Source organism: Ictidomys tridecemlineatus, chromosome 7, assembly GCF_052094955.1.
Source record: "Ictidomys tridecemlineatus isolate mIctTri1 chromosome 7, mIctTri1.hap1, whole genome shotgun sequence".
Lineage (NCBI taxonomy): Eukaryota > Metazoa > Chordata > Mammalia > Rodentia > Sciuridae > Ictidomys > Ictidomys tridecemlineatus.
This window is the reverse complement of record NC_135483.1, coordinates 192,101,937-192,123,732: the sequence shown is the minus strand read 5'-3', so window position 1 is coordinate 192,123,732 and position 21,796 is coordinate 192,101,937. Positions and strand designations below refer to the sequence as shown.

The 21,796-nt window shown below is 40.9% G+C and overlaps 1 protein-coding gene across 7 annotated transcripts in view; it reads right to left on the bottom strand.

Annotated features, from left to right (window-relative positions):
* Gigyf2 (GRB10 interacting GYF protein 2) overlaps window positions 1-14,940 on the bottom strand; it is a 129,484-nt gene extending 114,544 nt beyond the window's left edge. For 4 of the 7 annotated variants that reach the window (XM_078018244.1, XM_013359165.4, XM_021727065.3 and 1 more), the window contains exons 1-3: window positions 14,819-14,940; window positions 11,191-11,253; window positions 9,376-9,439 (exon numbers count right to left, since the gene is read on the bottom strand). The gene's annotated coding sequence lies outside the window, so the exon portion shown is untranslated. The remainder of the gene's footprint in view (window positions 1-9,375; window positions 9,440-11,190; window positions 11,254-14,818) is intronic. The other 3 variants (XM_021727064.3, XM_005326424.5, XM_040268025.2) reach the window with 2 other exon arrangements.
* Window positions 14,941-21,796: the final 6,856 nt, after the last annotated feature.

Sequence of the window (21,796 nt, the reverse complement as noted above, 5' to 3'; positions counted from 1 at the left end):
GTGTCATTTTTTTAATACCTTTATTCTGTTTATTTATTTACTTAATTTTATGTGGTGCTATGGATTAAATCCAGTGCCTCACAAGTCCTAGGCAAGTGTTATACCACTGAGCCACAACCCCAGCCCAATTTGCCAGTTCTTTAAGACCATTAACAAGGACTCAGAACACATTTTCTCAAACTTCAGAAAAGAACTAAGTAAAAAGATGAAAAAAAAAGGTCCAAACATGAAGGAGAATCACATACACCACATCACTAGAAAAAGTAGAACATTCACTCAACAGAATACAGATACAATAATGTTTATACACAGAGTGTAATTAGTTATTATACTTATGCCAAAATAAGACAAAGACAACACAAGATCAAGATATATTAGTGAGCCAGGTGTAATGGATCATGCCTATAATCCCAGTAGTTCAGGAGGCTGAGGCAGGAGGATCATAAAGGTCAAAGCCAGCCTCAGAAACTTATCGAGGCCCTAATCAACTTAGGGAGACCTTTTTTCAAAATAAAAAATAAAAAGGGCTAGGGCTAGGGATGTGGTTCAGTGGTTATGTGCCCCGGGTTCAATTCCTGGTATCAGAAAAAGAAAAAAGAGAGAGAAATATTAGTGAGAGTAATGTTTTTTTCGTCCACTTTCATAACCCGCAATAATATTCTTGAATTACTTTATAACAAAATATTTTTAATTACCATAAAAATAATATGCCTGGTCTATTATGAAATACTTATACAGCCCCAAAATAAACACAAAGTTAAATATTCTTTTCAATATTAATTCAGTTTAAAAAAAAATGGATGGTACTGGGAATAGAACCCAAAATGCTTTACCACTAAGCCACATCCTCAGGACTTTTTTTATTTTGAGACAGGGTCTTGCTACGCTCCTAAGGACTTTCCTAAGTTGCTGAGGCTGACCTTGAACTTGCTATCCTACTGCCTCAGCCTCCCAAGTTGCTGGGATTACAAGGCATGTGCTACTGTATCCAGCTAAAAAAAAAAAAAAAAAAAAAAATTAATGAAATAAAACAAATTTTTAATGAAAAAATAAGACTCAGGAGAGGTGTCCAAGCAACTTGGGATGCTAAGGCAGGAGGTGAGAGTATCAATCACAAGTAAGGTCAGCCTCAGCAATCTAAGGAGACACTACCTCAAAATAATAATATAAAAAAGGTTGGCAAGATACCCAGTGGTAGAACACAACTGGGTTCAATCCCCAGTACTATTAAGTAAATAAATAAATGAGTTCTTCTATTATAGCAAATATTATTAACATATCATTAATATGTAAACATTTTAATAACAAATATGTTAACACATTTTACTAATTACAAAATTCTATGAAGTAAAATTAGGCTTGAATTATTCACTTTATTATTAAACACTTAATCCAAGGAACTAAAAACAAAGAATTTTTTTTCCAGAAAGTACCCAAAAATCCAAGGAAGAATCTACATATCAGGCCCACACATTGTATCTGAAATTATTCTTATAGGATTATCTTTTTAAAAATTACAGATGTACGGATAACTTTTCCTTATCCTAAAAGGAATGTAAATTCCTAATTTGTAAGATTGTGGCAAATACTGCAACCTAGTACAACTCAGAACCATTATCCATACTATAAAACCAAAGTCAACTTTATACCTAATATTCCAAAAATCAAGATCAATGTAAACATTCACCCACAAATATATGGATAAATAAATACTGTAATAGTCTTAACTTGGAGTACTCTTGGCATTTAAAAAAAAGCAAACTATCAATATAAGCAACATGGATGAATCACAGACATTACACTAGGCAAAAGAACCCAGACACAGAAAAGATACATACTGGATGACTCGGAATGATTCTGTTTACATAAAATTCTAGAAGAGACAAAACTAATCTAGTTCCAGAAAATAGATTATTAGCAGGGGAAAGGACACAAAAAATCGGAGAAAATTCCTGGGGGGATGAGAGGTTATTTTAATTGAAGTGACGGTTACACAACTATGTATATTTGTCAAAACTTATCAAAATGTACACTTAACATATATACTTAAAATGAAGGCCTTTCATCATATATAAATTATACCTCAAAAAAGTTAATTTTTATAAAGACTACGCTGGGTTGGGAATACTGCTCAAAGGTAGAGTGATGGCCTAGCATATAAATAAATAAATAGATAGATAGATAGATAGATAGATAGATAGATAGATAGATAGGTGGGAAAAGGCTAAGCTTATTGAAAATGAATAGACTCCCCCTCAAAATAAAACAAAGTTTAAAATTCAGTTCTGCAAGAGCACAGGTGGAATACAGTGGACAAAACATGATAGAGTATCAATGTTAATGACCATCAAAGTCAACATGGATGGTGACAGGTCATGTTGACAGTATGTGCTCTTGATATGAGGTGATATAAATGGCTCTTTACTTCCTCTGTGATTTTTCTTCTAAAATCCACAATTCCAGTCTAACCCTAAAAAAAACAAAAAATCACTCTTCGAGAAGCATTCTACAAAAATACTTGACTAGTAATTCTTTAACTTGTCAAGATAATCAAAAATAAGAGAAATCATCAGAGCTAAATGGTGCCTGAAGAGACAGGACTAGACATAATATGGTATTCCTGAACAGGGTCCTGAAACAGAAAAGTACACTAGGTATAACCAGGGAAATGTGAATAAATGATGAACCCTGGTTAATAACAATGTATCAGTACTGGTTTAGTAAACTATAACAATGTACCACAGTAACATGTTAATTTCAGAAAATTCTTTGTACTATCTCCTCAATTTTCTATATATATAAAATAGTTTTAAAAAATAAAGCCTATTATAAAAACAAAGAAACCTAAGCAGTAATAAAAAGTTCTTTTACATTTAAAAAAAATAGAATTCGGGGCTGGGGATGTGGCTCAAGCGGTAGTGCGCTCGCCTGGCATGCGTGCGGCCCGGGTTCGATCCTCAGCACCACCCACATACAAACAAAGATGCTGTGTCTGCCAATAACTAAAAAATAAATATTAAAAAATTCTCTCTCTCTCTCACTCTCTCTTTAAAAAAAAATACAATTCCTTGGTAATATTTGTCCTATCTCCAGTGCCAACAGACACACATGGCATAGCTACAGTACTCAACAGTGGAGATTAATAGGACAGTTCCATCACAGCTGTAATTCTGGTAAACACTGCTGGTATTAAGTTATTTTTAAAAGAATTATAACTGATCACCACTTCCACAAATCACAATCTGCCAGCACTAAAAAACCCTCCATGACAGCTGCGGATGCAGCAGTGGTAGAGTGCATGCTAAAGTATATGCTAGGCCCTGGTCAACTCCCAGCACCCAAAAAAAAAAAAAAAAAAAAACAACTAATTTAAAAATGTTTTAAACACTCAATGATATGTTTACTCCTATTTGAAACAATTTTTAAATCATTCTTGGGGCTGGGGATATGGCTCAAGCGGTAGCACGCTCGCCTGGCATGCATGCGGCCCAGGTTCGATCCTCAGCATCACATACCAAAGATGTTGTGTCCACCGAGAACTAAAAAAAATAAATAAATATTAAAAATTCTCTCTCCTCTCTCTCTCTCTAAAAAAAAAAAAAAAAATCATTCTTAAGAACGCAATGTAATGTGTAAATATAACACTGAGAACTATTCAAAGCACTCGTTCACAAAGTATAGCCAGTGGACCTACAGACTCTGTTTCAAATCATTTTCAATGTCAAAAATCATATTCACATCAAGGGCAGTGAGACACACCAATAATCCCAGCAACTCAGGAGGCTGAAGGAGAAGGATGTTAAGTTGGAGACCAGCCTAGGCAATTTAGTGAGACGCTGTCTAAAAATTTTAAAAAGACTTAGGGTATAGCTCTGTGCACTTGTCTAGCATGCTCCAGGTCCTGGGTTTGAGGTCCTGGGTTCCATTCCCAGTATTGCAAAAAATACATTAAAAAATTGGAATTCTGGAAAACTTTTATTTACCACCAGGAGATTCAGTTTTCCAGTTTTCCAGTACTTAGATTCTTAATAATTTAAAAGCTTTTCTGATGAGTATTGATATTAAAGTATTCTGACACTATATAAAATAGGCACTCAATATACAAGACTAATGAATTTTAAGATTAGAGCACAAAAAAAAAAAATTCACTGGTATACTTCAGATTTCACAGTCCAACAAACCTTTAAAAAAACTGCTACAGCTGAGCACGATGGCACATGCCTGTAATCCCAGCATCTCAGCAAGACTCTCTCTTTAAATAAAACCTAAAAAGGGCTGGGGATGTGGCTCAGTGTTTAAGTGCCCCTGGATTCACTTCCTGATACCACCCCCCGCCCCTGGCAAAAAAAAAAAACCTACTGCTTATCCAATTTTATCCTAATATCAAAGGATACACAATTATCTGAAAAAGCTGCTAAGATACTCCTTTTTCAACTACATACCAAACTTATAAGGATGATCTGTCTTCAGACTAAATAACAGGCAGATATGTGAACCAAGCTGCCTTATATAAAACCAGACATAAAAACAATTTACAAAGGCAAAACAATGACATTCTTCTCACCTGATTTTTTAGAAAGGTTTTAGAAAATAGGTATTGTTCATTTAAAAATGCCTTTGTTACCCTACAAATTTATTATTCTTAAATGAATCAATTGTTTTAAATTTATCAAGATAAATACAGACAGATGTAACTAAAAAAAAAAAAATTCTTTGGGGTTCTTTGATAACTTTTTAGAGCATTAAGGAATCCTCCTGTGATTTGAATGTGTCTCCCAAAGTTTTGAAATAATCCCAGTCCAAAAGTATTGAGAGGTGGGGCCTATTACAGGTGATTAGGTTACAAGGGCTCTGCTGTCATGATAGGATTAATGTTGTTAGGCTTGAAGTTGGTCAGTTATTGTTGTGAGTTTAGCCCCTTATTACTTGCTCACTCTTTTCCTCTTTCATTGCATCATGGATGATGCAGACTGCAGGCCTACACCAGATGCTAGCACCAGACTTCCCAGACTCTAGAACCAGGAGCTAAATAAATTCACTGTTCATTATAAATTATACAGTTTCAGATATTCTATCATAGCAATAGAGAATGGAGTAAAGCAGGTCCTAAGATCAAAAAGTTAGAGAGTTGGAGATGAAGCTCGGGGGTAGAGTACCCGCCTACCATGCATGACTCCAAGTTCAATCTCCAGCACCACACACACACACACACACACACACACACACACACACAAAGAAAAAAGTTACATCTGCCTCAGAGGAAGAGGGAAAAAACAGCAAGAAAAATAAATTAATAAATTAAAACAAACAGAGCATATCAAGGAGCATAAAATATCACACAAGGACACCAAGACCCAAACATGACACTTCCTTAAGAAATATGTAGGGTTTTAGATTGCATTTTTTCCAAGAACAGAAGGACTTCACACTTTGAATTTGATTATGTGACTCTCCCACTAAACTGTAAGCCTCATAAAGCCTGATAGAATGTTTTCCCCACCATTAGGGCTAGCCCAGCACCCAGTACAAAGCAAACACTCAAATATCTGTTGTATTAAAAAAAATGTTAAAAAAGATCTGCAAAAAGGGCCAGGGGTATAGTTCAGTGGTAGAGCATTTGCCTAGCACATGTGAGGCACTGGGTTCAATCCTCAGCACCTAATAGAAATAAATAAAGTCATCGTGTCCATCTTCAACTAAAAAAAAAAAAAAAAAAAAATCTACAAACAGAACCCACTGACTTAACTATTCAAAACTTCTAAATATAAAATTTTACAATAAAAATTTACCTATCCACATAGTAATAACAATCATAAAAACTACCATGCGGGCTGGGGATGTGGCTCAAGCGGTAGCGCGCTCGCCTGGCATGCTGCGGCCCGGGTTCATACTCAGCACCACGTACAAACAGAGATGTTGTGTCCACCAAAAAAAACTAAAATAAATAAGTAAATTCTCTCTCTCTCTCTCTCTCTCTCTCTCTCTCTCTCTCTCTCTCCTCTCTCTCTCTAAAAAAAATTGTAATGCATAAAAATGTATAATGGCATAAATTGGCATGAACATACTTTTAAAAATAAAAAAAAACTACCATGCTCTGAGAGCCTATTTATTACATGCCAGGCATTGTACTGGGCACTTTAGATTTTTTAATTCCCATGACAACCATGGGGTATACTTTACAGGTAGAAAGGTAAGGCTGTAAGAGGTTAACTTATCTAAAATTATGTGAAATAAGTAACAGAAAATTAAAACTATATTTTTGCTCAAAAACATCCACGCCTTTTACCACCTATTGATATGGGGCTTAATACTGTTTGGTTACCTTTCTTTCTACTTCTTGGCAATTTTTTACTAGAACCTGTTTTGTGAAAAGTCACTTTTTCCTCCTTTTCCCAGTCTTCTACTCTGTTCTCTGTCCCCAAATTCCCACCCCTTTACATCATTCAATTAAGCAATATATTAAGCCTACAACTGGAGATAAACGTATGTTCTTTTTTTTTTTTTTATTTTTTTTTTATTTTTTAGTTCTCGGCAGACACAACATCTTTGTTGGTATGTGGTGCTGAGGATCGAACCTGGGCCGCACGCATGCCAGGCGAATGCGCTACTGCTTGAGCCACAACCCCAGCCCAAACGTATGTTCTTATAAAATACTATCAGAAACCTCATTAAGAATGGTGAGAGCTGAGGATGTAGCTCAGTTGGTAGAGTGCTTGCCTAGCATGCACAAGGCTCTGAGCTCAATCCCCAGCACCAAAAAAAAAAAAAAAAAAGGAAAAGTATCAGTTTCCAGAACACAAATTAAAGCTCTCTGACCCACTGGTCTTGCAAGATGGCTTCACATCCAGTTACACAGAGTACACATGGCCATGGTTTGGGAATCCTTTCCCAAGGAACTGATCATGAGAGTCCCTGGAAATCTCTATCTCATCAAGATCTGTGCCATGATTCTCTAATTAGAAAGCACTAAACCTTCAGCAACTTAGCGAGACCCTGTCTCAAATTCTTAAAAAACAGGCTAGGGATGTGGCTCAGTGGTTAAGAGCCCCTGGGTTTAATCCCAAAGAGAGAGGGAGGGAAGGAGGGAGGGAAGGAGGGAGGGAAGAAGGGAGGGAAGGAAGGGAGGAAGAACTGGGGCTGGGATGGTGGCTCAGGGGAAGAGTGTTTGCCTAGCATGTGTGAAGCACTAGGCTCGATTCTCAGCACCTCATACAAATAAATAAATAATTTTTTAAAAAAAGAAAAAAGAAAAAAAGAAAGTACTAAGATGGTATGTATGGCTGTCAATTCCTTGTCAGTCTCTACAACCAAAGGACCTATGCTAAAGAAAACAAAGCTCCCAAGACTTCCTCCAGGTCCAGGAGAACTTGAATAAACAGAGCTTTGTCTCCAAAGAACGTCCTGACTACTAAAGATCACCCTGTTACCATTACTATCATTATCCCTATGGTTTCCGAACAATATGTAAGCACTTCTCTTCCCCCCCTCTCTTAGTGAAAAGATAAAGAGTAAAATTAGCAAAAGTGAACTATTCTAGGAAAAATTACAATGCCATGTTATCTGAGAATCTCACCATAAGCCAATGTTTTCCAGAGAGGAATACTCAGTTTATAAAAGTTTTACACAGAGTATGTTGAAATAGTATGTCTTAACTCAATGTCTAGATTTAAGAAAAATGCACAATTTGAGAAAAGAATCTTTAAAAAAAAAAATAGCTAGCTGCAATTTATTAAAAAAAGAGCATCCTTAATGAAAAAAAAAAAAGTATCAGGGCTGGCTCAGGGTAGAGTGCTCACCTAGTGCGAGTGAGGTTCTTACTAGGTTTAATCCTCAGCAACATATAAAAATAAATAAAAATCAAGGCACTGTGTCCACCTACAACTAAGAACTATACACTTATAAAAAAAGTATCAGAGGAAGTCACATACATGGCCTGACATTAGACATATTACTCAAAATCACTTTTATAGTGATATGGGCTTTGCATAGTCCTAGCTAGGCTTTTCATTGAAAAATCTAGATATCTGAATATTAACTAAAGTTAAATAATCTTACTTATTATTTTACTTATTTCTTAAGAAAGATATTACCAGTATATAAAAGCTACAAACACAAAAAAAAAGACTTCAAATAATTCCAATAAAAAACATTTACAGCTGGGCACAATGGCACACACCTGTTATCCCAGTGACTCAGAGGATGACACAAGAGGACCACAAGTTTTAGGCCAGCCTGGCAATTTAGCAAGACCCTACTTCAAAAAATAAAAAGGGCTGGAGATTTAACAAGTAGTAGAGTACCCTTGGGTTCAATCCCCAGTACTGCAAAAAACAATAACATCTGTTAAAAAAAAAAATGAATCCAGGAGCCGGACGTGGTGGCGCATGCCTATAATCACAGTAGCTCAGGAGGCTGAGGCAGGAGGATGGTGAGTTCAAAGCCAGCCTCAACAACTTAGTGAGGCTCTAAGCAACTTAGCAAGACGCCAACTCGAAATAAAATATAAAAAGAGATGAGGATGTGGCTCAGTGGTTAAGCACCCCTGGGTTCAATCCTGTGACCAAAAAAAAAAAAAAAAAGTCTAGAAGCTTCTAGGTGAATCTGCCTAGAATAGCCATTGCTCTACCTTCCCTAAGAACCAGCAGAAAACTGAACCAAGTACAATCAATCAAATCTTCCTTCCCAGGAATTTAAAATTTAGACACTGAGCTAACAATCAATTGGCTAGTGGCACTAGACCTTGGGTTCATCTGTGGCTCCAGGAATGAAGCAGCTATTTTCTTCCACTTCTTTGTTAAAGCATAAAAGGCCAGACTACAGAAAGACAACTAAGGCAAGACAAAGAGACAGAGGATACTTCTGAACAACTGGGAGTAAAATGCTATCTAAACTACCTTGGTTCCTGAATACATCCCAATTTCTGGTTCACATCCCTCATGAAGCCAACTATTCTTGGGTTCTTTCATGATAACTCGGCCCCTCAGCACTCCTGACCCAAAAGCATGCCTCTTCCTGTTTCCAGCTATCAAAAAAATCATTAACAGTTTAAAATGCAAATTCACACCAGGATCAATGTAGAAACAGTATGTTATTCTTACAGTTCATAAAGGATATAAGAGGTACCACAAAAGAAATTTCTAATCACTAATCATAACCTCAGGAAAAATAAGGAAACCTAATATAGCAAAAATCAACTTTTGAGCACAAGGATTTAACTCTGTGGTAGAGCACCTGTCAGAGCACTTGCCTAGTATGCACAGTGCCCTGGGTTCTATCCCCAGCACCACACACACACACACACACACACACACACACACACACACACACACACATCACCTATTAAGCCCTCAACTTTCAGCTCCCCTTCCAGCTTACCTGTTCAAAAGTTCTGCTGGTTCACAGCAGGAGGTTTGAGCAGATTTTTCCGGCCCTTTTAACACTGTAAACAATAAAAGTATTAATGTAAATCATCTAGCAAAGTTTAAAAGTATAGCTTTTTGTCATGAATATATTTCACAGGAAATGGTTTTCAAACTTGGTTAAAATATTACAATCAACTGGTATGTTTATTATAAACTTGATTTCCTGCTGGGTCTGGAAAGCCTATAGTCCCAGCTACTAGAAGGTTGAGGAAGGAGGATTACTTAAGCTCAAAGAGTACGAAATCAGTCTGATCAATACAGTGAGAGTCTCATCCCCAAGAAAAAGACAAAACAAAACAAAAAACTAGATTCCCTCATATCTGGAGACCTGGGTAACACTTGAGTAGAAATGAGAAGTAACTATTTTAAACAAAATTCCTAAATGATTCTAATGAAGCAGACAAATGACTACCACTACAGGGCTTCAAGAAAATTATTATTATTATTGGGAGTTTCATTCAAAACCACATTATAGCCAGGCACAGTAGCACATTATCTGTAATCCCAGCGGATTAGGAGGCTAAAACAGAAGGATTGCAAATTCAAGGACAACCTCAGCAAATTGGAAGGGGCTAGTAATGGGGCTAGTAAGGTAAAGTGACCCTGGGTTCAATCTCCAGTACCCGCCCCCCCCCCAAAAAGCATCTATTATAGGGCTTTGATAATAATCTTTAAAGAATAGCTGATAGAAAATGAAGTAGCATCAATGGCCATATGCGAATAATTACTGAGCCCCCAGAAATCTGACTAGCGCCAACAAAATGTCCAAGGAACAAAGCTCCAGGTGCACTTCCAGCTCCAAAATTACAACATGCTTTTAATACTGTGTTGAGGCAGAATCTTAAAAATCCACAAGATGGTGATATTTCAAGTGACAAGGAATAGACTGAACCACAATAGCCTCAAGTGGTATCTTAGCTAAAATCAAGATTCTTTGAATACTATCAAAGAATAATTTAAAAAGTTGTTAATTTTATTAGCAGCAAGAAAGCAACTTGAGAAAGCCATTTCCACTTTTGATATAATTTTGCAAAGTAGCCATATTATAATGTTCAACTATAGCCCTTGCATCCTACCTTTTTTTAAGATCAAAAGGAAAAGGGGGGAGAACTAAATAAAAAAAAAAACTTCTACAGGCCTAACTCAAGAGAACAAGTTCCAGGTTATCTCCTATTGTAAGTACAAATTAAATTCAAGTTAATAAACCCTGTAATCAACAAGAAAATACAAAACTGTGTTCTTTATTTAATTACTTTAAGGAAATATGTAATACCTTATATTTTATAAATATGTTCATAAAATAAAGTTTGGTCACTCAAAGGATTAGTCTCTTCATTTTTTCTATTGCTACTCCTTTTCCCAACCTCACACTAAATTATGGGCAATTCATTAAAAATATAATTTTCCATTACTACATAATTAATCTAGTATATTTCTCATTCATCTGAGAGTATGACAAAATAGAAAAAACAATAATCTGATCAAGAATACTGAACACTTCCCTAGCATGCATGAGGATCTGGGTTCAATCCCCAGAACCATAAATTAAATAAATAAGCTTATTCTTGAAATAAAAAATTCCTTTTATTTTTAAAGAGAGTAATTCTTCAGGGCATTAAAAATGAATGGAAACTCCAAAACTTTATCAGCATAAAGTACTAGTCAAGGGGAGGGGAGGAAAAAACCTTGGGTTCAGTCTTTTACAGCAATGATCAAAGAATGTTAAGGCAATTCAAAGTGTTAAAAGGAAAATGGACATTTAACTTGCCTCTATGACACCTGGATTAACACCAACATAGGCTGTAGATTCAACCTAATGAGACTGGTCCCACTATAGAATAAAACAGAAAGTACGTAAAATTTAATCAGCAGGGACAAATAGAGATCTGCAAACAAACTCAGTTTTTGAAAATGACATCAAATATCTTTTTAGAAGGAACAATAGGAATCTTTTCACCCAAAAAGGTCCTCTTAGACAGCAATCACTATCAATAGTATCATCTTCCAGTGTGAAGGTCAATAAAAAGAGAATAGATATTTGGAGTATTAAAATGCAGAGTCATGAGAACAAATGAACTGATTATGACATCAAAGTAATTAAAATTTGGAAATGTCATTTTGAAAATTCAAAAAAGGAACAAGAGGGAGAAAGGCAATTAGCTAAAACACTACCTCATCACTACCATCATTGACTGTGTCCCCTTTTATCAAGGAGCTCCATTCACACACTGACCTTGTTAATTCTGTCTTCACATGATTTTGAGGCAAACCATTACAAATTATTTTTCATATAGGCAAAAAAAATCAGCAAAAACACTTCAACCCTGAAGTATTTAATTCTTCCAGTAAACTAAAATGAAAGGACATTTATCAACACTTAGGAATAAGAATATGGAGATAAACTGGAAGAAAATCAGTAAAAAAAAATTTTCCCCAGGCTATTAAATATTAATTTGAGAACTAGTCTTAAAGGTAAAAGGAATAAAAAAAAATCAGCAAAAACAAGTTTTACCCACGTTAAACACTTTATAAAGTAAATAAATACAAATTAGTGGGAGAGTCCCTGTGGTATTTACAACTAGACAAAACAGTACAGAATTAAAAGAAATTCTTTCCGGATCAGTTAAAAATAACCTGCATTAATATACTGATTCTACCTCATTATATTCCTTAATCACCTATGTCTAAACTTCAAAGGAAATCCTCATTACCCTATATTTTCAAATATTCTTCAATTTCCAAAGATCCCTTCCTACAAATCTTTCCTTTCAAAACTGTTTCAAGGCAGTCTAGCATCAATCTCATTTTAAGTCTTCTTTTTTAAATTTTTTTTTTATTTTTTAGTTGTAGATGGACAGAATATCTTTATTTTTTATTTTTACATGGTTCCAGGGACCAAACCCAGTACCTCATGCATGCCAGGCAAGTGCCGTACCACTGAGCCACAACCCCAGCCCTTAAGTCTTATTTTTGAGAAAAAAATTCATTAACAATTTTCTAAAATATGTGAACATCCTGAATTTTTCCAAATGTGATTTCCCAATCACATTTGGAAATGCTGGTCTAAATCTCCAAATCTGATTTTCCTAAGAGTCATAGAAAAAAGGAAAAATTCCAGGACAGCGAATGCCACATCTCATCTTTGTACAAGAGATGGTAGGTACACACACTGCCTCCAGCCTTCCAGTCTCCCTCCCACCTCTAGGTGAGCCTCAGTGCTTTGCCCAACTTGGTTTTTGTCTCAGGGTCTTTGTCCTTGCTGTCTCTAAGCCTGAAGCATTCTTGCCCTTATCCCCCTTTTTTTTTTTAAATATTTTATTTTTTAGTTTTCAGCGGACACAACATCTTTGTTTGTATGTGGTGCTAAGGATCGAACCCAGGACGCACGCATGCCAGGAGAGCATTAACCCCTCCCAACTCCCTATTATCCTATTTCCCTTTCTCATTTTTCTCCCACATCACTTACCACTATACAGATGGTCCCCAACTTAGAATAGGGTCATCTTATGTCTTTTCAACTTGACTATGGTACAAAAGGCAATACCCATTCAATAGAATCCATTCTTTGAATTTTGATCTTTTCAAGAGCTAATGGTACGTGGTATAATATTCTCTGGCAATGCTGAACCTTGACAGTGAGCCACAGCTAGTAGCATGCAATTATGAGAGTGATCAACCAGTGTAAACAACTGAGACTCTACAGTAGTCTATGTTGCTAAGTTGTGATGTGCACTGGTAAGTATGTTAAATGCATTTTTGACTCAAAGTATCTTCAACTTGGAGGGTTTATGGGTATGTAACTTCATCCTTAAGTCAAGGAGCATATGTATATTTTACCTAAGTTCATAATTATCTGTCTAGAAATGAGCTCCATGAATGTTGGGTCAGTTTTTTGCTCCCAGCACCCAAGAGTGTATTAAGTACTCAATATTTGTCAAATGAATGAATGAATATGAAACACATAGTGCCTTCTCCCTCACCAACCTCAAAACTCTAAAAGTGCTTTGTCAAGTAACAAAAGGGTGTGAAGGCTTTTCCTTTCTAGTGAATCACTGCCATCATCAGTGTTAAATGTCAAAGGATCATATGACATTTTCCCGATACATGTCACTTCTAAATTTTTTTTCTAATGGGCTCTTCTGATGTTAATATGTACATATTCCAGCTTAAAGCAATCCAAAAGCTGCTACATTAACTGGTAAGTCACGTAAAAACATCAATGAGAGAAAACATTTACATTCTAACCAAATCGGTCAAACTCTTCAAGACCAGAGCTGCAAATATTATAGGATGAAAGCTAATATACAGAAAAGATATCCAAAAACAAAATTGGGGTTGTTTTTTCCCCCCCTAATCTAGGGAGTCACTGGAGTGAAGCTAAGAGGGAAATACTACATAAAGAGAGAATCTCCCCTCAGTAGGAGACTGAGGACCAAAACTCCCATAATCCAAGGTTCACAGCACGGGACAGGAAGCTTTTCACAGGTTCTAGTCCCTTACCTAATCCTCCAGTTAAATTAGCATACTTACCTTTCTCTCAGAGAAACTAGGTGTGTTTGGGAAAGCTGGGGAGAGGACCGGGGAAATGCAAAGCCACGTTATTTATCGCCAGACACGGTCATACAAACCTGCTTCTTCATACCCTCCTTCCCTGCCCATTTGATTTTTCCAGTCACAAAACTAAAGTGTCCAGAGCGGTTCGTGGGAAACTGCTTACAGTTAAGACTAATGCCCATTTCAACCTGAGGTGAACGTTCGGGTCCCCAAAGCTGCCACCGGCTCTACACGCCCAGCCTCGGTGCCGGGTTCCGATCATGGCTCCACCTGGCCTCGGGCCTGGTCCCGACCCAGTCCTCTCGCCAGGGAAGCAGTCTCCCCGTCCAGATGCTCCGCGGGGAAGGCCAGGGCGCACCTCCCGGGGCAGGTGCGGGCTGCAGGGCCGGCGGGAGCAGCTGTCCGGCCGCAGCAGCTGTTACCCGGGCACGCCGAAGCTGGGCGGGCGTCCGGCCCCGGGGAGCGGCGAGCGACGGCGAGCCCACTGGCCTGGGCGAGCCGGCCTGGCGCTGCCCACCCCTCGCCTCCTCCCCTCCTCGGCTCCCCCCGCCATGCCACGGGGGGCCCGGCGGAGGGGCTGCCCGCTGCTGAGACGCGCCCGGCCCTCGCCCGGAAGGAGACTCCCTCCTGCCCCGCACCAGACCTGTCCCATCGCCTGACGCCCAGAGCCGACCGCGGCCGCAGCCGGGGCGGCCTGTGGGTGTCCATGCGGCCCGGCCGGGTCGGGCAAAAGCGGCGGGGACGTGAGCGCGAGCAGAAGGCCTAGGAGGCCCGGGCCGCGGCGGTGGGGCCAGGGAGCGGAGGGCAGCCGGGCTGTGGAGCTAGACGGAGTCGCTGGTTACCTGCGGTCCCGGACAGGGAGTCTCTCAGAACCCAAGTCAGTCCTCAGCCTCAACAACACAAGATGGCCGACACGTCGCCACGCACGTCACGTGACAGTGCGCTCTCGGTCACGCCCCCTGACCCGCCCCCGGCCCGCCTCACTCCCGCCCCTCTTTCCAGCCTCCCACGACAGCCTTCCTTTCCGAAGCCGCCCGCCCCTCTGCCCGAACACGCCCCTGCGCGAGACCCGGATGAAACGCTGACAGAGGGCGGGGCAGCACAGTGCGCAGGCGCTTGCTGGGCCACTTCCTGTCCTTGGGTTGAGTCCAGAGTTGGATCCTGGCCAGGGACCCTGTGACTCACTATCCTATGCACCCAATCCATGGCCAGTTTGCAATTCAAAAGTCTCCGAATAACTGAGGGACTGATCTTTCAAGCTAGAACTTTTCCGCAGCTTCATCCAGCACTTTCCTGCCAGTTGATCATAGGCGATGGGGCAGTGACAAAAGCTGAGATTCAAAGCAATTTTATCTTTGAGGGAACTGGGAGTTCATTCTGAAGTGTTGGAAAACGACAGCTGGGAAGGACTTTAGAGCTCAGACTCCCGCCCAGTATCACTGGGCCTACAGCCCTTTGCTTCAGTGCTCCGTTTTGGGGTAAAACACAGGACACCCAGCAATATTTGGAACATAAACTAAAAGGTTTTTTTTTCCCAAAAATTCAAGTTTAACTAGCATCCCTGGTTGTGTGTGTTGTTGTTGTTGTTGTTGGCAGAGCTGAGGACTGCACCCAGGGCCTTATATATGCTACCACTGAGCTATATCCCCAAGCCTGGGCATCCCAAGTTTTGATTCGTTAAATCTGGTAACTTTACCCTTCCCATGTCATAATTCTTTCCTGTGCCATCTGTCTCTCCCCTTCTACAAGATCTTTCCCAACAACTTAAAAAAAAAAAAAATCCTCAAATTTATCTCCCATTTTAAAATTTCCCTTCCAGCTACCTCTTTGTGCCTCTGATCCCTTTCATAAACAAACAAGCACGAAAGAGTTGTTTATATGCACTTTCAATGCAATTTCTGTCCTTATCTATTATACACCTATAGCTTGCCATAAGAACACCACAATTTACAGATAGATTACTGGAGATTTTCGGTTCTCATCTTGACTTAGTGCTCCTGTCTTCAAAGTGATTGACTACTTCCTTCTTTCTGAAATACTTTCTTCCCTTGACTCTTAAATCCTTGCTGCTCAAAATGACCCAACAGGATCATCATCATCACCTGGAAAAATGTTAGGAATGCAGAATTTCAAATGGGCTCCTTACAGTCCCATTCTGCTAAATTCTACCCTCTAACATCCATGCTGCCATCTTTTCCTGTTCTTCCCCCAAGAATGTAAGGCTCCAGATGTGCTGTTGTTTGAGGATCCACCAACATGCCATTCTATCTGAGCCTTTGCACAAGCTGTTCCCTCTTGGTAACAATGCCATTCCCTACACGTGTCCTGCTTTTCTCCAACCTACATAATTCCTGCTCATCTTTAAAAGCCTAAACCATCCAGGCAAAATGGCACACACCTGTAATCCCAGCAACTCAGTAGGCTGAGGCAGGAGGATCACAAGTTTGAGGTCAGCCTCAGCAACTTAAGGCCCTAAGCAATTTAACCAGACCCTGTCTCAAAATTTAAAAAAAAAAAAAAATGGGGGGGCGTGCTGGATGTGGCTCAGTGATTATGTGCCTTTGGGTACCAAATAAATAAATAAAAGCCTAAACCATATGTTATTATCTCTGAAGATTTTCTTTCTGATACTAGGGATTAAATCAAGGACTTCGAACATGCGAGGCAAACTCTAAGAAACAGCCCCACTCCTTTTTATTTTATTTTGAGACAGAGTCTTGCAAAGTTGCTGAAGCTGTTAGAAATGCAGAATTTCAAATGGACCCCTTACAGTCCCATTCTGCTAAGTTTGATCCTCCTGCTGCAGTCTCCTTAGTAGCTGAGATTACAGTTGTGTCACACCTAGCCTTTAGTATTGCAGGTCGTTGGCTTACTAATACATGGTTTTGGTTTTGGTTTTGGTTTTTGGTTTTTAAGATTTCTTTAATCCTTTGTGGGGCTTTTTGTTTGTTTCTTTTTTGGGGTTTTTTTGTTTGTTTGTTTATTTGTTTTTGGAAGATGGGGCGGCAGGAATTGAATCCTGGAGTACTTAACTACTGAGCCACATTCCCACCCCTTTTTATTTTTTATTTAGAGACATGTTCTTACTATATTAGTTAAGGCCTCACTAAATTTTTGAGGCTGGCCTTGAATTTGCAATCCTCTTACCTCAACCTTCTGAATTGCTGGGATTACAGGCCTGTGCCACCATGCCCAGCTTGAACTATCATTTTTAATAAAAATAATAAATAACATTTGTTTTGTGCTGACCACCTCACTAAGTGCTTTACTTGCATTTTCTCTTGTAAATCCTGGTGACAGTGCTATGGAACTCTGAGAAGGCCAAAGAGGCATTAGGAGAAGTTCTAACCATCCCCAAATGTCCGCCAGCACTTCCAAGCCCAACCTGGTTAATTGCAGAACCCATGTCCTTAACTATTTTGGCATAACACCTTTCTGATGCTTTGCCACCTATGCGTTGCCTGTGGGATTTTTGGGGGGTTTTTTTTTAATATTTATTTTTTAGTTTTTGGCGGACACAACATCTTTGTATGTGGTACTGAGGATGGAACCCAGGCCGCATGCATGCCAGGCGAGCGCGCTACTGCTTGAGCCACATCCCCAGCCCTGTTTTTTTTTTTTTTTAATCAAGGTAAAACACATAGTAAAATTTATCATTTTTATTGTATATTTCTGCAACTTTTGACAAATGTCCACAGGTGTGTGCAGCCATACAAATCAAGATACAGAATGGTCTTGTCATCCACAAAATTTCCCCCAATGACCATTGGAAATGAGCTCTTACTCCAAACCCAGCCCCTGCAACTACTGATCAGTTTTATGACCTTAGGGTTTCATCTTATAATGTCATATATGTTGAGACTGACTTCTTTCACTTAGCACATGCATGATCAACCAGTGTTGCATATGTCAGTACTTCCTCCTTCTTGCTGCTGAATAGTATTTCCCTGGGTGTATGCACCACTATTTGTTTATCCATTCCTTATCTGTGGGACATTAGGGTTGTTTCCAGTTCAGGAAGATTATTAATAAAACTTTAATAAATACTTACAAGCAGGCATTTGTGTGGACATAGGTTTCTGCTTCACCTGGAAACATCTAGGAATGGGATTGGTGGTGATGCTTCTTTAACTTTCTCAGAAACTGCCAAATTCATTGTCAAGAGTGCCATGGCCATGTTTTTAGCCTTAAACTACAAAGCAGGAACCAATTCTAGGGAATGATGATGACCTTGATGGTGATCAAAGCTGACAACCCCATGGTTTTAGCCAGTATTCACACTGCATTCTTCAACTTTGAATTCTCAACAAATGATTGTCCTGGTGCAGAGTAAATGTCCAACAAATCCCTGGACACTAAAGCTCTGGATCCTCTGCTCCTTAGGAAGGATGTACTCTGCTTCTTGTTCTCCTCACAGTCTCTCCAGTGCTTCACTAAGTAGTGGTTTTTAATCTACAACCGTAGGCTGATGCATGCCGGCTGCAGCATGCTGTCATCAGGGATGATAAGAAAATTTCTACTTTACTTCGCCATCAATAGGAACAGAAGCTGTGAGGAATGGATCATTTGGTAATGGGAGTCAAGGGAAGGAGTCTGATCTGGAATAGTTTGATTTGTAATGAAGTCAGGCCCATCACTTGGGACAGATTGCTTTTTCTGAAGATGGCTGTGATATCTTCCACTTGACATACTCTTCTAGACCATTTACTACACTTTCAAGAGGTAGAGTCAAGTTCCCTTCCCCTTTGCCCTTCTAGCCAGTGGAAGGTGGTAGAAGTAGTTTGACTGGCCAGGAGTGGTGGTGCACACCTGTAATCTCAGTGACTCAGGAGGCTGAGGCAGGAGGATTGAAAATTCAAGGGCAGCCTCAGCAACGTAGCAAGACTCTGTCTCAAAAAATTAAAAAAGGGCAAGGGACGTAGCTCTGTGGTAAAAAACACCCCTAGGTTCAATTTCCAGTACAAAAAAAAAAAAAAAGCAAGAAGAGGAAGTAAAACAACAACTCCTGGTGCTTGGTCATGAGAGGTGGTCTAGCTTCCACCCCCTGCTTGCCAAAACATTCCCTTTGGACGCAAAGCTGACACATAATAAGTCCCAATGGCCTGAGGCTGCCTGGAGCCTGACCACAAGGAAAGGCCCACAAGTAGTTGCCTTATCTACAGCCCTGACTGAAGTCCCAGCTGACGCCAGCACCATCCGCAACCAGACATCTGAGTGAAAAATGCAACCAGATGATTCCAGCCCCAAGCGTCCAGACATCCTCAGCATCAAATAATGCCCAAGACATCATGAGGCAGGGCAAGATCCTCACCATGCCTTGTCTGAGTTCCCAAATCACCGAATGTGTCAACCTGTTAAAACGGTGGATTTAAGTCAGTAGATTTTGAGTGATAGTGACTAGAACATCCTTGTCATGAACTGAATTATATCTCTCAAAAACATATGTTGAGCCAGGTATACGCCTGTAATCCCAGCAGCTCAGGAGGCTGAGGCAGGAGGATTGCAGGCTCAAAGCCAGCCTCAGCAACTTAGCAAGATCCTAAGACCCTAAGAATAAAAAAATAAAACAGGTTGGAATGTGGCTCAGTAGTCCAGTGCCCGGGTTCAATTTCTGGCATAAACAAACAAACATGTTGGCAACTTAACTCCAAGTGCCTCAGACTGTGACATTATTTGGAGATAGTTTATCAAAAGGGTTAAAAGAAAGAAAGAAAGAAAGAAAGAAAGAAAAGAATCACAGAGCACAGTGGTACCTGTCTGTAATCCCAGCTATTAGGGAGGCTGAGGCAGGAGGATGGCAAATCTGAGGCCAGCCTGGGAAACACCCTGTGTTGGTTGTGTGGGAGACTCCCCGCTGAAGTTGAGTTTCTGGTCATGGTCACATCACCAAATCCCTTACCCCTCCCCAAGGGCGCCAAGATGAAGAGTGAAGAGCGCCAAATTCAAAGGTTTTCTCAACCAATCCCCACAGGGCACAGTGCTGTTCCTGAGTCACCCTGCCAATCAGCACCTGCCCGTCCCCTATGCAACCCTTCTTAAGCAGAAGCTTGTAGCTCACGCTCTCTTCTCTCTGCCCTCTGCCTTCCTCCCCTTCTTTCTCTCCTCTCTGTTCTCTTCCCTCTTCTTCTCTGCTCTCTTTCTTTCTGCCCTCTTCCTCTCCTCTCTCTGCCTCTCCTTTTCTTCCCCTTTGGGCAGCCCCTCAATAAAATCTCTTGGGTTGGTGAGTCACTCACTTTTCACCCTGTCTCAAAATAAAACATAAAAAGGGCTGGGTGTAGCTCCATGGTGGAGTGGCCCTAGGATCAATCCCAGTACAGGGGAGGGAGGGAGGAAGAGAGGGAGAGAGGGAGAAAGAGAGGGAGGGAGGGAGGGAGGAAGGGAGGAAGAGAGGGAGGGAAGGAGAAAGGGAGGGAGGGAAGAAGAGAGGGAGGGAGGGAAGAAGAGAGGGAGGGAGGGAGGAAGAAAGGGAGGGAAGGAGGAAGAGAAGGAGGGAGGGAGGAAGAGAGGGAGGGAGGGAAGAAGAGAGAGAGAGGGAGGGAGGGAGGAAGAGAGGGAGGGAGGAAGAGAGGAAGGGAGGAAGAAGGGAGGGAAGGAGGAAGAGAGGGAGGGAGGGAGGAAGAGAGGGAGGGAGGGAAGGAGGAAGAAAGGGAGGATGGGAGGGAGAGAGGGAGGGAGGGAGGGAGGAAGAAAGGGAGGGAAGGAGGAAGAGAGGGAGGGAGGGAGGAAGAGAGGGAGGGAGGGAAGAAGAGAGGAAGGGAGGAAGAGAGGGAGGGAGGGAGGAAGAGAGGAAGGGAGGGAAGAAGAGAGGGAGGAAGAGAGGAAGGGAGGAAGAAAGGGAGGGAAGGAGGAAGAGAGGGAAGGAGGGAGGAAGAGAGGGAGGGAGGGAGGAAGAAAGGGAGGATGGGAGGGAGGGAGGGAGGGAGGGAGGAAAGAAGGAAGGAGTCATGAGGGGCCCTGTACCAATATAGCAGGTGTCCATGTAGACAGAGGGTAATTGACACCACACACACACACACACACACACACACACACACACACACACACACAGAAGCGCACCATGTGACCATGAAGACAAGAGAGATGCTTCTCCAAGCTAAGGAACACCGAAGGTTGCTAGCAACCACCAGAAGCTAAGTGAGGGGTGCACAGCCTCAGAAGGAACCAAACCTGCCCACACATGGCTCTTGGACTTGCGACCTCCAGAACTAGAAGACCATCAGTTTCTGTTTTAGGCCACCCCTTCATTGAGTCATCTCAAAGGGTGAGAAGCCATTGACATGAGGAGGTTGGGGGGTAAGAGTTAAAGATCTGGGTGAGGGTCATCCATGGAGAGGAGATGTCTGAAATCCAGGGAAGCATCCATAACCAGCAGCCCCAGAAAAGAGAAGTAAGGAGCCCAGATAGGCTCTTGGGAGGAAAAGGTGTGGCTGCTGCCCAGAGAGAAGTACCAGGTAGACCAGGCTAGACGCAGGGGCAAGTTCAGAGCAGAAGGGGAAAAGGACCAGTTGGTAATGTCGCATCGGCAGAAGCATCAAGGAGAATGGGGCTGGCCAATGGCCACAGATGTGGAGGCTGAATGTCCCCTGCACAGTGAGAACAAAGAGTTGGGGTGATGAGGAAGAGGGTGTAGAAGTTTGAAAGAAGGTAGAGGGGAAGGGTGGAACTCGAGTGCGGAGGGCAGTCGCCGTTGGATTGGGACTCGCTATGGTTTGGAAGTTTGTCCCCCCAAGTTTCCTGTGATAATGTTAGGAGACAGCGGTGCCTTGAAAAGGCAGGGCCTGCTGGGAACTCATGAGCTCAGGGGGTACTGCCCTCAGGAC